This window comes from Bombus pascuorum, chromosome 1 (genome assembly GCF_905332965.1).
Source record: "Bombus pascuorum chromosome 1, iyBomPasc1.1, whole genome shotgun sequence".
Taxonomy (NCBI): Eukaryota; Metazoa; Arthropoda; class Insecta; order Hymenoptera; family Apidae; genus Bombus; species Bombus pascuorum.
Window position 1 is genome coordinate 4,269,566 of NC_083488.1, and position 13,024 is coordinate 4,282,589.

Below are 13,024 nucleotides of genomic sequence, written 5' to 3' on the forward strand. Positions count from 1 at the left end.
GAAAATTTCCGACGCTATAGAACTGACGCATCAAAGCGCCAGTTGCATGTCGGACGTCGTTCCGTTTGTGTCGTGGGTATTGTTCTTTTCTTCGGTGAGTAACTTCGTTTTAACATGCATTCTTTTCTGTTCGACATCTGTGGATACTTGTCAATTTCTTAATATAACAAACTTTTCTTCAAGTTAACACCAAGTTAACACAGTTTTCATGTTGCCATTTTTTAAATAATTTTTAGATATGTATCAGTTTGTTAAATATACGCTTGTACGAAATACATATAATAAGGATAAGGATATATGAAGTAGTATTTAAAAATATTCATATATATGTACATACTTTTTCATTTACATGTGTTTCATGGCTAACGCATTCACTGTTGACATTTTACATTTTACACGTATACTTTTTTAAATTTTAGTTTTTGAATCGCTTTTTGGTGTGTAACATATCACAATACTCTCTTGCTAATTGGTCAGAATTCTGCTTTTCTAACTGGCCATCGTTATCCCCATTATTTTTTAGAAGTGTCTGCGTGGAACTAAAGCTCCAGTGTTATATGTATTTCTTCCATTTTATCTGTTGTGATTTTGCACATTTGACTGTTTTTATGTGAAGTATCGATTTTTAAATTTCAATATTTAAAATTGGATATTGAGTATCATTATTTCACTTTATCGACATACGTATCTGTTACTCGTCGAGTCAGGATTCCTGGACTGTTTTACGCTATTGAACTATTATCATTAGCGTTCTTTTACATGTCGTATGTCAAATTACCAGTATTAGTAAATATCTTTTCTAATTAACAAGTTTGATGATGAAACAAATGAAATTTCATAAGTAAATTTTGTAAATTATAAATTATCTGATTTACCCTATTTGACAAAAAGTTATAAAATTATGGAAAAGAAATCTATAACCTACAACTTCTATTTAACTTATTAATATTGTCAGTTGGTATTCTTGTGCAAGAGCAACCTGACATAAATATAAAAATCTTTCCTTGTTAACCGACCACATTCAGTCTCGATCCGCTGTCAGTTAGCAAGGCCTTACTGTACTTCAATGCAGACCGGTGATTGTATCAAACTACTATGCAATTCGAGAAGGTTATACGAGGTTTTAGTAGCGTTTGAAAAACTAGATGGGAGACTAATTCGTCTCGATCTGATTTTTATTGTTAAAGAACTCGCGTCGGTTTATAGTCATTCGATGAATTATATTGATTCTGAAATTGTCGATCAAGCATCGGTGTCGTCTGTCCTTCTGGGTACGTTTACGTGTGTGTTTATATTTACATGTAAATGATGTGTAAAACGTGAAACAGGAAGTTAACTAGAAATTGAATTTCAACATATGTTCCATAATATAATAACTAACTATTCGTGTTTTCGTTAATATCATCATTTATTATTTTTTAGAAATTAACTTACGTGTATATTTATTAGTCACAAATGTATGGAATTATTGGTACTTATTATGTTTTTCAATGCGCGGAAAAAATCTTGGGTTATTAAAATTTTTTTTGTCGATTATTCTGTGAAAAATAATTAATGATAGGTAACGGTGGTTTCAAGCATAAGTTGCTGACACAAGTATGATGCATTAAAGCCTGCTCAAACATATGCGCGTGTTTTTTGAACAGTGATAAATTTCCTACCGTAGTACAGTTGTTTTTTGAACGATTTATCGGATAGTTCCGCTATCATACACGAAGAATCTTCAAGAAACACTACAACTGCTTTTTACAATTGAATCGTGAATTTATGTCAAATTAATTAAACCAAGAAGTATTTTATTCTATTCGTCTCTACTAGAATATTCTGGAAAAATATTCCATTGAAATTATTTCTATTGAGATACTTCGAAAATATATTCTATCGGAATTATTTAAGAATTTATTTATCATTTATTAACACGTCATTTAAACAGCTTTTTTAATGTTTCTTTATATAGTAATTTATACTAACTATTGTTCATGATAGCTGGGTTAAGCAACCATATATTGTAGAATTATATTTCTTTTATTTAAATTAGGTTAGGGGAGCATGCTATATAGGTTCTATACATCGTCCGTGAAAATTTCATATGAAACAAGAGTGTCTTCAGTGCTTCATTTCTCCTTGATGAGAACTAATTAAACTCACAATCGTTGTCATCAAAACGATCTCGCTTGTTTATTATTTCTCTAATGGGGAAGAATTTTCTTAATTAAGTCGTACTTCTAACTACGATAGCAAGTATCAGTTAGGTTGATTATATATACATCTAGTATGTTTCGTTTATCAACTAATTCTATGTATTTGATTGATCAAGATATCGCGTAGATACTGTTTATTAATACTTCACACTGACACACATAAAAAATTATAACATAATAATAGACGAAATATAGTGTAGTTTATTTTCTAACATAGTTTGGATTAGGTTAATTAGGTTAGACTTGAATTTCTCCATTAAAAAATATAACACAAAATTGTGAGTGTCAGTATCGAATTGAACCGAGTAAAATGAACAGTTATTCTGTTTTTTTATAATAATTTGTAAGCTCCTTTAAACGAGACAATCTACATATACGATATGAAGGTGTTAGTCAATGTGGCAGATGTTTATGTAAGTTTGTGTTATTATGACGACATTATGCGACGTAAAATGTGCGATATTTCTCATTTGCGAGTTGCAAGAGGATTAGGAGAGTGGAACGAAAGTGCACAGGTGCGCGAAAGAAAATAGACGATTCAGTGTAGGTGAATTAGCATGTGAATTATGCGCGGCTTCGTTCTTCATAAGTGTATCAGGTAGTCACGGAAAAAAAGAAGGAAATAAATCTCCCGTCTCCTAGTGTGTGATGAAAGCTCGTTTGAGTTCGTTTACCGTCGTGCGAGGATGTGCGATATGTAACAAAGCATTTATTTAGAAACAATGTGTCTTTTACAGCTGCATCTGCTTCCCCTATTGCACTACAAAATTCTGCTTTGTTTGGTCACGCGTCTTTGACCATTGACAATTGGTTTGAATTATAACAGCGTACATCTTTTATCATCTTTCAACCATGATTCCTTTCACCACTTAAATTTCGTTCATTGAATTATTGTTCACATAAGAGTTCCTCTATGCATCATTTATTAATAATATGGAAGAAAAAAAGTAGCTTCAAGAATAGTTTCTTCTCTTGAGGATTAAAACTATAGGCCTGTATATCACTATACATTCAGTCATCGGAATAAAGTATAAAATTACAAAGATGTTATTCGTATTAAACTATGACAATAACATTATCGCGAAATGTAATATGTCATATTACAAAAGTATATAATTTTCTGATGAGTGGTCTCTCGATTTTTATGCATTTACGAGCAAAAGATGCGAAAATGCACAGGACTCGCGTAATGTTTAAAAGTAAAATATCTCAAAATACAAAATATCTATGATATTTAATAGGTAAAACAATTTTCTACTTAGGTTCTATTGTTTTTTTTTAATTATATTCAGAAAAGCTTGAATTTGCATAAATATTTGTCTATTTTATCAGTCTTAGGATTGTACCCTAACCTCTCAAAGTCTAATTTAAAAACGTGTTAGTTACTTAATTGAGATATTTAATACAAATATACATATCATAATATCTACTTATTTTACGTTACGTATTTTACATTCTACTTGTTTTTATAACTATTTATTAACATCTACATGTTTATATAACCTCCGTATCTTGATTTCAACAATATAACAAGAAGATCGTTAATCTTTGATACCGTACAAAACATATTACAACGTGGTATTGATAATGGAATCACACGTCGCCGCTTTTGTTTTTGATTTGACGCGTTATTAACTATCATTTGTACAGGTAATCGGTTTTAATTAATTGTAAAAAGGATCGCGTCGGATAAGAATACGATCAAGGGATACGATTAACAGAGTTGGTCTCAATCGACTAATGTATTAATTATAACGTATCGTACACTGATGTGTCCTTAATGGCGACACAGGAACACAGTTGACGATTCTTTCCGAGATTCTCTCTAGTAGTACGTCTCCATGAGTCACTGGTGACACGATCCTCGTCTTACGATATCGGCTCACCTATATGGCAACGAACGATCTTTTTTCCGCAATTACGTAACGCAGTCTCGGTTGCCAGACTAATTATCTCGGCAATGGAAAAAGGTAACGTACCGCAAGGTCTTTTTGACATGCAAATGAGTTATTAACCGATCAACGTAATCGACTTGAATTATATGGATCTCCTTACGTTATTTCTTTACTATTACGTACATAGTTGGAGTCTTACGTGAATATTACAAATGACAATTTTCTTTTTAAGGCGGTACATCATTTTGTCGGTTTAAAATGGATGGACAAAATTTCTTTGCACGTTCCTTAAGTTCCATACGCACGTAATAACGTATAACGAAGGACTTTTTTTAAGCTTATGTAATTAACGAAGCTACAGCATTGGAAAAGACAGCGCGTTAGGCTGAATAGACCGTTAATTGAAACATCAAACGGATTTCTCTGAAAATTGTACTTTTTGCTCTGATGCTTGACGGATCTTTGGAACTCAGTTATCTGTGAAACTTCGAACTTTCTATGGTTGTCGTCTCGATATCTTCCAATAGCAAGTAATATTAGGTCTGTTACTACAAAATTAAACTATTATTTCCTTATAAGACGAAAGAAACTTTTCGGACGAGCTAATATTTATAGTAAGCATTAAAATATTTTTAAATTTGAATACGACTGAGAAACTGTAATCGATCTTCTATATTTGACTAGATGATCTCTGATAAAGAAAGAGCAAGGTGTTTCATAACGTGAGACCCACTTCGGGAGTGGACAGGAGACACAACAGCAACGAAGAAAGTTCATCTGAAACGTCCTATTTCACCTCGTTTCAAAGTCAACATCTACTTACGTGTAACAACAATCGACGACAGTTTATCTTCGTAGAAGATTTTCGAAATGACCATCCTCATTTTCAACGCAAGCTCGCAATCGCCGTGTCAGATAATTTCGCAATCTTTCAAAAATTCCAACTGCGTGTATGGAATATAATACAGGCGATGAAATGGTCCAATACTTTCCAGTACCTTTCACGAAGGTAATCCAAATTTGTGGATCATCGTGACACGAAAGTGGCTACAATATTGGAACAGGATCGAACAGGACACACGTCTACATGAACCTTTTTCACTGTTTTTGGTGTCCACTGTCGAAGTTGAAAGCACGTTGCGAAACACCCTGTACACGATATAATAACGTAATAATATAATTATTACAATTCCGAAGGTGGAGAGAAGTTAATAGTTGTTTGAATACCAATGTCTAATCGCTAAAGTACACGTATTATAAATACGTTTCTCGACAGAATACTTATCAATTGTAAGTTACATAAATAATCGTTTATACGTGTATAAGCTTCTGTAACGCGATTAGTAGAATTCCATCCTTGATATCGACTAATTCCCTGGTCAATAATATTTACGACGTAACTTTTTATAAATTATCGACGTGATACGAAAAATGATGAATAAATGAGAGAAGGAGAGATATTAAGTAGCACGGCAAGGCAACGTATGCTCGGGACCATATATACCACGATTCAATCTAATCGTTGAAAGCGGTTGATGATGATGATCGCGGGAAGGTTGTTCCAATTAATATTAAACGGCCTGCGAAATGATGATATTACCGTACGTGAGCGTATTAACGGGCCATGCACTCGTTACTATGCCCCCGATACACTCGCAGCGTAGGTTCTTCGCTTTATATTAAAAAGATTCTACGCTCCGAATCTAGATCAAAATTTTCTTCTGCCTATTCGCGGAAAATTTTCGAGTACTTCTTTTGACGTTGCACTGAAACAGCTGGTTAGCACGAGATAGAGAGGTAATTGACGGAATCGAGGATGATCGCATTGCGTCTCGACTACACTGTATCGAGATTTCGCTTTTCTTTGATCTTGTCCTTTTGTCCAGGGAGAACAGGTTCGTTGACCGCGCTTTGTGGTGGTGCCAACGCTCCATTTTAACGTAATATCCATTGTAAGTCCCTTGTCAACCCTTTCTCCTTCGTTCTCTCTCTTTTTTTTTTTGATCTTGTGCTGTATTTTGCAATGTGTATTCGATACCCGATGATTAAACCGAATAGATACCTTTAATTTGATATTACGGCGCAAAAGATCGACCGTTAACTTCTTGCTACCGAGGCCGTGACAGTGATCCTGAAAAGGATGATAGTTATCTATGATATCCGTAGAATATCATCTACCATTACGTTCGCGTGAATTTGTCCGATCTGAAGTAGACAAGAGTAGTCGGGAGATGGTTCTGTATCAGCGAACATAAGTCGAAAGGAATGAAATTTTGTTCTTAACGCTTCGTTCCGGAGAAAATAAAGTTCGAACGTGTTTAATCAGTTAGCCGTTGCGACCTCTTTGAAAAGCATGTACCTAGAATGCGTCGCGAAAAGTAAGCGATAACGAGTATACTCGTCGAACACGGAGTACGTATGGCTGTTATAATATAGAATGAAGTTGTAACGAAACGATCGTTTTAGTTTTTAATCTTATTACCGTGAGGGCTCGTCGTAACGTAAAATATCGTAAAATAAGTTTCTTCGTGACCAGTATACTCGTGAAAAACAGCTAACTGGTTGATCAAAAGTTCTCCAGTACCTGAAAAATTTTCAAATTCCATCTTCTTCACAACTCAGAGGAAGAAAAGCCTCGAGAAGAAAACTTTATTCTACGTTTCCGATTGATCTTCACGCGCGGACTAATTTCCTGTAAATCGTCTATCTGCTCCGATTCGGTTCAGACTGGACAAATTCACGTATACTGGAAAACTGCTGAAACTCGATTTTCCCGAAGCTGAAGCTTCCAACGTAGTTTCGTTACACTCGATTTTTGTGTTACCTCGAACCACGCAGTCTCCGTGACTTCGCTCGCGTCGCGAATGCAGAACCACCGTCTATATTATAATAACAGATCTGATTGTGAATGTTTGCATCACGTGCTGTTGTCCATCAAGTTCGCCGGCTGCATTGTTCTGCCACTTCTGCTCTCTAATCGCGTCGAATGAATTACGAAACCGGACTAAGCGTAACGTCTAATTACACAGCAGCTACGCAACGCGTGGACGTAATGCGTAATGAGTATGTTCGCAGAAGGTGAAGTAGCTGTCCCGAGTTCGTTGACCGTGACAACAGATAGGCGGCTCTTACTTTCTCGCGGTGACGAAACCGAGCAGCACCACGGGAAGAGTGTCTAGGCTGTGTGGAGTTTAGGCGTAGACCAAGTCGATACGCAAGAAAAAGAAAAGAGCAATGATTCGAGCGTGCTTACTTTCGTATTCCAATGTCGCCTCCGAGGAAAGAAAGATTCGCTATAATAAGGTAGAGTTACCGGAATTCACCCAAGTTTCTACATCTTAAAGTTCAGTCTTGAACGTTGCACGGAATAATCGCGCGTCGTTATACGTTTTAAAACACCATCGTCAGTTTACGACAGAGTGACGAAGGAACTAGAGAAAATATCGCGCACTCTAAGCAAGAAAAATATATGAAAACCGAGTGAACGATTCGAGAATGACTGTGCGATAGAATTATTCGAGTCAGCGAAGAGATATTACGCTGTAAGAACTAACAAGACGAACAACGAAATAATTTCTACGAAGAAAGCGACATACACTTGCTACCGTATCACGATCGTTAGATCGCACGAGATGAAAATGTTAACCGTTGATCGAAACAATTTCTTATCTTTTGACGAGCGAAATTTGTCCTCGTAGAAAACTATAGTCGCTGATTTATCAATATGCATGTACGATATATGTATCTCACTTTTCTGTCAGGCCACCGATAACGGAGCTAGACAGGCCATTTTTCAAACGTACATCGATCGTAAAACTCGTTGATAAGTGGAACTGTCGAATTACAGGGGAAAATTACTTACGATTAGTTTGACCCAAATATCCTTCTAACTCAAACAAGCTTATCTTACTCTGTGTCTCCACGTACTTACTCATCGTGGATCGCGTAACAGACGCGTTGTTCTTCTTTTTTCCCTTTACTCTCGCTTCGTGATTCTGTAATGAAATTTCGTTGGTAACCACGTGACCACTGACGCGTGTCTCCCTATTCCCGACCCTGGGCTTCACCTGCCGTTTCCTGCTTCCCCTACCGATTCATTCATTTTATTTCATCGAGACGTGTCGTACGTTGGTTTTCGTGGTAACGCACGGCGATCGAACGATCCGGTAAAACCGCGTATCGCCGTTTCTCTACGGGGGAACAAGGTGAACGAACCGAACCATTCGATCGTTCTTCTTTCACCGATACGGAAATTCTCTGCTCGATACCTTTTAACTCCATTAATTAAAGGCCAAGCAGCGAAACAATATCCGAAAGTACGACACGGCGGAGATAAAAAACTCGCAATTCGCCGAGAGAATCTGATCGTAGTGCCATAAGACACTGCGATTTCTTTAAATTTTCTAAAATTGTAGAATTTAGATGAAAGAGATTGTAAAGGAGAAATTATCCAGCAGATCCTTGGAATTTTTTCTTTCTTAATAGATTCTAACGTCGTATCACCTGCGCCTCTGTGATTATCAGCAACGTCGATGTGGACAGTGAGAGAGAGAGAGAGAGAGAGAGAGAGAGAGAGAGAGAGAGAGAGAGAGAGAGAGAAAAGAGAGAGAGAGAGAGAGAGAAAAAAAGAGAGAGAGAGAGATTTACTAGTCAGATTTTGCTAAACGACGATCTTCCGGAAAGATGGAAAAGCTCGAGACTCAATTTCTATCGGAGAGATTTTCACTTGGAGTTCCTTCGATCTGTGCTGTTTGTTACGAGAGATGTGCGAGAGATTGTATTCAAGACGATTTAAAAGAACACGATTGACGGTGATTTAACAAACGCGGATGTCGCAGATCGATGGCTTACAGTTTTTCTTTTCATGATTACGGTATGAATTTAATGGAACAGGATAACGCGAATCGACTAGAGAGAAATTATAAATGAAACGTTGATAAGATAACGTCGACCCTTAATGGATTAAGAGCTATAGAATTATAGGGTAACGATTAATTATTTCTCACGTGGCTGTGGCTGAATTCGTAACTCATCTAAAATCATTGTTTCAGCGCAAAGATACGAACGTGTACACTGCAAATGTGTCAACAGCCACTTTAATCCGCAGAATGTTACCACAGACGAAACGCAGAGGAAAGATATGGAAAATAAGAAAGAAAAATGTTGGATCATCGGTATTTATCGATAACTGTATGTCAGTGTTGTCATAAATTATTGTAGTGGGCAACGTGTAGGACACGAAACCGTACAGATTAGCGTGATGCAGTCGCGGTTCGTGTTTCAAGGATCGATGCAAGGATCTACCGGTTACTTTTACCGTTACGATACTCCTAACGGGATGCTGGGAATGCGACGCGGCGGCGGAGTGAACTAGCCGAAAGCATTGCCTTCTCTCGCGCTTTCTAGATCAGCCACGCGAACGATCGTTCGATATTTGCACTTACGAATTCTCCTTTAAAATTATCCCATCGACTTCTAAAAAAAGAAAAAAGAAAGGAAGAAAAATAAAATGAAATAGAAGACAGAAAAGAAGGTACAGCAAATGAAAAAGTATAACTGGAAAGGAAGAGAAAAGTTCCCATACATAATCAGTTTGAGTCGCTCATTTGGAGCATTAATACTTATTAATGCACTATCTTGTTGTAGCGTTATGCTATTCAAGGTCATCGATAACTGGTGAGCAGTGTAACGTGATTTAAATGTCTTAGGTAGCGAGAAAAGCGCTTTGCCTTTGGAAATGTTTTACAACTTATCAGTCGACCTTAAAATTTCTTACTATATTTGGGTATAGAGTATAGTATAGAGTATAGTATACATACGTGGCTAATTATCTTCAAAACGTAATGTGTACTTGGTAGTATGAAATCTAGAAAAGATGAAACCTACCATTACGTAATTCAAAAATATTGAAAATATACGTACAGTGTCTCGCGAAGGTATTTAATCTTTTATCGTAGAAAACTTTTACGTCTATACGATGTGTATGTTATATAGATCATTTTAAAATTCATTTCATTATTTCATTAACGTTATAACGAGACCCGATCGTCGAGATCGTATTGGTCGAGTTACATTATTCTTGTAAAAGATTTCTACGAATATTCGCATTGTACGCTCATCGACTATTCTATCTATATGTATACGTATGTGAGCTGAAATTTGTTCTAAAAAAACGTAGTGCTGTATATATATTTCACGGATGACTTACAAAATATAACGATCCAAGAATATCTGTAAATTCACCGTAAGCTAGGATCTATTCTGAAAATGTAACACTACGTTTCACCGAACGCGATAACTCGGTACACACGTTGTTAATCGTATTCACTTTCCACGAAAGAAGTTCTAGCGGTTCGTTCATGCCGATAAAAGTCATTTACCAGCGAATTCGTCGAGGTGAACGCGCAACGTGTCGCTTGAGAGCGCACCGCTTCGATTCGTGGGCGTTTTCAAAATTCTGTCACGCTGGCTTGTACTTTGTGCGACAACGGTGCACCGGTACGTGACGACTTTTGTTCGATTCAGTGACTGTCATCCAATTAACAGAACGATAAATCCGAAAGGATGCGTCTAGATTATTTTTCCACCACGATATTGTCCGCTGTTCAGGATTGCCAATTCCAGTTTATAGAAACAAGATTCTCTTGCCATTTCTTCTTTTAGCTAGTGCACGAAAAAAGAAAAAGAAAAGAAAGGCAACTGAAAAAACAGGTAAGATGGCATTCCTGTAACAGCTTCGGTGAGTCATTACGACAGTTTGGTATCGTGCGCTTTTATCTATCTAAGTCCTATCTCGTGATAACAATCGATAAGAGTCGAGACATTTTGGGCAGGCACATTCCTCCGTAATCGAAGAATTCATTGAGTCACAACTGCGTTTTTATAGTATTCTATCTTTTTTGATACTTTGAGGACCGTATGCTCTGGCAAGCATATAGCCTGAATTCGCGGGTATCTTTGGTGTGATTGAAAAGGTTCGAACAGTCGCTCGGAAAGTTCCTTCCGATTTACGTTTCGATTCCATGTATATTTATTGAATTGTATAGGTGACATTTTGTTGCCTTTCTCCATCTTTCACGCGACTTGAATCTTCCATCCTTCCAGAACCTCTCAGATTCTTCTGGGAAGAACTTTTCAATATGATTTTTTATGTCGACCGAAGAGTTAAAAATCGGAACGAACTTTCCGAACAGCAATTAACAAGTATAACATTTTATTAAAAATCAATGAGCGTATTTAAAGATACTTCTGGTAACGTTCTTTAGTGTGAAAACAATTTGCCCGATGCGGAGTTACTAAGCAAAATTTATTATTCCATTAAATTACTTAAAAGTCGGAACGAACTTTGCCAGCAATTGATATCTAATACATTGATAACGGTTTCGTATTATTCGACCATGCAACGTAAAAACACTTTACAACATTTCATTTATAGCATCCATTGCATCTTTTTTACTGTTTTATCTAACAGTAGTTAAGATTTTTTGTAAGACGCAAATTCGCGTCTCCAGTCCGCAAAGCGTTAAATAGTCTTATAGCGTCTAACGTAATCGTTTTTTAATGGATTTTGAACCGGCTGGTACTTGCTCGTCGTTATTTATAGCGATTTGCGTATCGGTTTAACATGGCGTGATTTACTAAATTCGTGTAGAATCAATGGAACCTTGCGTCCTTCGTCAGGTACCTTTCGCACGGGTCGGTCGAGGGTCATCTTAAGTCTTCGTCGAACGGCTTTGACGGCGGCACTTATGCTGCTTCTTCCATCAATAACACCGCGCGAACCAATTTCGTTCGTCTAATCCAAGGCGGAGTTGTTCTTCTTTGCAGCGATCGATCTATAAATTAGACGCAGCGGGTCACTTTCGTTTGTTCGATTCGTTTGACTGATCTCTGTTCAAAAACGATAAGAGACAGTCAAATTATATTAGGATAACATTTTTCTTCATCCTTTTAATACGAAAGAGATAACGTATCGTTCTCTTTTGTTTTTATATACAGTGCTCGCGTTTCGAAATTCAGAAAGCAAGTTGCTAGAAGAAACTTTGCTATACCGTTTATTTGCTATCTGGAAAAACGAAGCAAACGAGCAAATAGTGGATATGCAAATTATAATTACACATCCTTATATTTTTCTTAGAGTTTACGTTAATTAATTAGATCCGATGATATTAAACTTCTTATCGTCTAGCAGCACTAATTACAGTGGTAGTTGCGTGGCTGCAAAAATTTGATACTAGCGAACGTAGTTCGATTGAGAATATAGAATATAAATTGATTATATATAGATTGAGAGATATACTATAGAACGATTGAGAGCGAAACGTAGAACTTGATAATACGATGCATCATTGGAAAATGAGCGCGTTAATCGTAGTAATAATATTACTTTTCGTAGCCACTGTACCAATTATTCCATTACGTGAATAAATAATGTACGTTGAAAAATTCTTTTCACCAACCGTTGCCAGGAAACTGAGTATCGTGATTTTTCTTCTCTTAGTATAGCGATGCCATTTGCGTCGTGGCGTTCGTGAGGATTTCTTCTTGAATTCGTAATCTCGCCAGCGGAAATCTCGGAAGACTGCTCCTTTCACCGGAAACGTTCCTCGGTTTTCACAGGTGAAAGTTGGGCGACACGTTGAACGAATTTTGCAAAGGAAAATTCCGTTTGTCGTGATTCTCGTTATAGCAGTTTCTACGCGATTGCAGCTCATGCGAAACCATTTGAATTATGCGCACTGGTTCAAATGTGCCTGTTGTTCCTTCCACCGTGTAATTAGTTTAACTAACTCTTTAGAACTCGAGTGGTGAGATTGATGCCAGCAGAGAAGAAGATATATCGTAGCGAATATGTTAAAATGCGTATGATCGTCTATTCCTAAGGGGGGAAGTTGTAAATTTCGCTTTCATTCAGTTTGTTTCTTTTTA

At 36.8% G+C, this 13,024-nt stretch overlaps 1 protein-coding gene across 1 annotated transcript in view; it reads left to right on the top strand.

Annotated features, from left to right (window-relative positions):
• The window catches only part of LOC132912718 (myosin heavy chain 95F), a 21,321-nt gene continuing 8,297 nt past the window's right edge, over positions 1–13,024 (top strand). The window contains exon 1 of the mRNA XM_060970403.1: positions 1–94. The gene's annotated coding sequence lies outside the window, so the exon portion shown is untranslated. The remainder of the gene's footprint in view (positions 95–13,024) is intronic.